Raw genomic sequence first — 3,527 nt, 5'->3', positions numbered from 1 at the left:
GTTATAATTAACACTTTTTGTAGTCATTATTTAGAAAATGCAATGTGAAACATTTCATTTGAGTTCATATCTAGCAGGAGTGACCACGTTACAACAGATACTGTAGCGGGAACTACTCTGGCAGGTGACTAATGTTGCACATTTTATAAACTTTTGACGTGTCTGGTTAAACCAGTTGGTTAACTGTGACGCATATAGGTTCGAGAGATTCTCATTGGCGCAGACTGCCATAACGATCTTTGTCAAAGTAATAAAAATAATCGTATCTAGTACCATGACAACTTGCTGCTAGTGATAGTAATATCAGCTCCTGGGGGTTGAATTGGATTTTCTTAGCCTAAACATACAGTAGCTGAGGCTTTTCTGGAAAATATTACACAAGTGAGGTGAAAATTTGTCTCATCTCATCGTCATGTCAGTAGAGCAAATGTCAAAGACTGCTCCAGGCAGTTTGTGTCCATGTGTTGGAGTTTCGGTTAATAAGCACAATATTAACATTATTTGCTAGGATTCATTAAATTATTATATTATATAAAGCATGTTTGTCTTTTCAGAAGCTGCTATATTATAGTGTTAAAATATTTTTAAAAAAAGTACTTTTATATTTAAGTTCTGTCGATATTTACAAAGAGAGCACAATGACAAGATTGCATGTGGGCACTATGTGTTTTACTGCAAATTGCTCGAATAGTTTATAGGGAAAAATTAATTTTTCTTCATTTTTGCACTTGATATTGAAATGAACAGACTGTACCCATGTTTAGAAAACAGAATAACTTTTGTAAATGATCTGTAAAAACTAACCACACCTCTAAGCACTATTTGAGGATTGTGCTCACACGGTATTTTTACCTGTTGAGTAAATCTGTCTCTAAATGTAAACTGTAAAGTCTGCTTATTTTAAAATTGTATTTAGGGAATCCTGCGTCTTGGCATATCCTGGTAGCTAATTTTTATTCTTTTAAACTGTTCTCTGCAGCACTGATAAGAGTAATGCCGTGTCATTGGTGCACTGTCTGTTTCGTTTGTGTGAAATCTGTTTGGTATTGAGTAAAGCGAGGAAAAATCAAGCAGTGCCTTCTGTAACTGTGGCTTCTTTAAAGGTTATAAGATTTCCCGTATTCAGTTATCAAATCAGTCCGATCAAAAAAGCAACTGTTAAGCTGCAAAGCAGCAGTTGTGGTATGGTGGTTGGATATCACTGCAGCTTATGAATGGAGCACTTGTCCTTTTTCATCCCTTTAGCCAAAGTTCTGTTTGATTGAAATTAGCATGGAGCTTTGAAAAGACATGAAACACATTCACCTTGATATGTGTTTGTATCAGTAGTCCTTTTTCTCTCCCGCAAACTCACTCTAAATGTCTTGCTGGTCCACCCTCTCTGTGTCGGTCCCACATTCCTGCTGAGGCCCACACATTTTGGCAGGGAATAAAGGGCTGTGGTCACTCTAATTGTGAGGCTTTGGACGCTAGTTTTTGGATTTATTCACTGCTGGCCACCATGACGATACCATACACCACACAATTAGTATGTGTACATGTTGTGGTTGACTATATCTGTTAAGGATATATTTCATAGTAACATGGTTCATAAATGTTCTCACTTTATTGCAACTGTGCTAGCAAAAAAACGTGAAATGAATTTTTCTTTATGTCACTTTAGAGAAATCCAAGAGTCCTGATTTATTGAACAATGTTTTGTGATTATTGCTAGCCATAAAATGAATTGTTCATGAACACAACTATGTGCATGAGCACATTGCACAAGTGCTACACCTTAAGAGATGAAGATAAACTGTTTTATTGCCATTGCTTCAGCTGGGTTGATGAGTGTAAAATGAGTCTTCCCACAGTTCATGCTGTTTGTACAACCAGAGTTTCAACAAAGTTATAAATCCATGCAAAACCGTAATGCAACAATTTGTATATTTCGCAAACCCATTTTTTCAAATTCACAATAGAACACTGAAAATTTATCAGATGTTATAAATTTATTATTATTTTGTGTTTGATGGGATCAGCATGTCTCAAAAAAGTTGGGATGGGAGCAACAGAAGGCTGGAATAGTAAGTGGTACTAAGAAGAAACAGCTGGGGGAACATTTTACAACTAATTCGGTTAATTGGCAACAGATTGTTAACATAATCGGATATAAAATGATGGGTGTGTTAGAGAGGCACAGTTTCAGAAGTAAAGATGAGCAGAAGTTCATCACAGTTTCAGAATAACGTTCTTTAATATAAAATTGTGAAGACTTTGAACATCTCATCAAGTGCAGTGCATGATATAATCGTACAAACTGGAGAAATCTCTGTGCGCAAGGAGCAAGGCTGAAAATCGGTATTGGATGCCTGCGATCTTCAGGCCCTCCGGTGGCACTGCAGTAAAAACAGGCATGATTGTCTCGTGGAAATCACTGCATGGTTTCAGGAACACTTTCAAGAAACTATTGCCTGGGAGCACAGTTCACCATGCCAACAACAAATGCAGGTTAAAGCTCGGTCCCGCAGAGAGGAAGCCACATGTGAGCACGATACCCAGAAGCCACTGGTTCTCTGGGACAAAGCTCATTTAAAAAGGACTGAAGCGAAGTTTAAAACTGTTCTGTGGTCGAAATTTAAAGAGAGACTACATCAGAACTTTTTCAGATTTAGGGTTGTAGTCATTTACTTTACTAATTTAGTTCTTAAAGCTGATGTGATGAAGAAAAGAGACACAGAAGAAAACTCTAAAAACTGCCTTAACTTGGATTTGCTGATGATATGTTTTTCAGTTTTGGTTTGACTCCTTATCCTTTGCTTCTATTTGTTTTAACCTTGCTAGCTGTCCAAACTTGTCTTATCTGAATGTGTTTTAATGGCATAAAAGTTGACAATATTAACTCCTTTTTTTTATGTGTCTGTGTTCTCATTGTTTCTCAATCCCAGGGCCTAAAGAGTGGTTAGTTATGTCGCAGATACGCGTCCAGGTTGAGACAGACCCCGCACCCACAGGGACACACGTGGCCTTGTAAGCTGTGGCGGCGACCGTATTATCAAGGAAATTCCTGAGTCCTCCAGGGTCACCTATCTGCTGGCTTCTCTATCTGCTGGTTTGTACAGCTGTACAAGCTTCTGTTTCCACAACACTCATACACAGAGCACGCTCAGCACTGATGTGGCGTCTTAGTCACTCAAGAGGTCAGCAGAAGCTGAAGCTATCATTTCCTACAGCAAAGGCCTGTGCCTATGGTGGAGCATAAAAATGAGGTGTGGGCTTAATGCAACACATGCTTTAAAATAGAATTGATCTTTGTGATTAAAGATTAATGATGACATAATTGATGCAACATAAATATTATGTAAACAAGCGGGTTATTGTGGCTAAAGCACAAGCTATCTGTCTTGATCTGGGCTTGGTAATACTGTTTATCTAAAGCAGCTGAGTTGGTAAACATGAAAAAGCCATAACTTCAAATAATTTATGACGTGAATTATTTTATGACCCCAGCAAATTTAATTTCCTCTTTCTGCTCTTTCGGTTACTTC

General features: G+C 37.9%; 1 long non-coding RNA gene across 1 annotated transcript in view; it reads left to right on the top strand.

Annotated features, from left to right (window-relative positions):
• LOC102201865 (uncharacterized) overlaps positions 1-3,195 on the top strand; it is a 13,100-nt gene extending 9,905 nt beyond the window's left edge. The window contains exon 3 of the long non-coding RNA XR_312092.1: positions 2,928-3,195. This is a non-coding gene — a long non-coding RNA (uncharacterized LOC102201865). The remainder of the gene's footprint in view (positions 1-2,927) is intronic.
• The last annotated feature ends 332 nt before the right edge of the window (positions 3,196-3,527 follow it).

This window comes from Pundamilia nyererei, unplaced genomic scaffold (assembly GCF_000239375.1).
Source record: "Pundamilia nyererei isolate P.nyererei 1_Seehausen unplaced genomic scaffold, PunNye1.0 scaffold00196, whole genome shotgun sequence".
NCBI classification, from domain to species: Eukaryota; Metazoa; Chordata; class Actinopteri; order Cichliformes; family Cichlidae; genus Pundamilia; species Pundamilia nyererei.
The sequence above is the reverse complement of the archived record's forward strand: the minus strand, read 5'-3'. Positions and strand labels throughout refer to the sequence as shown.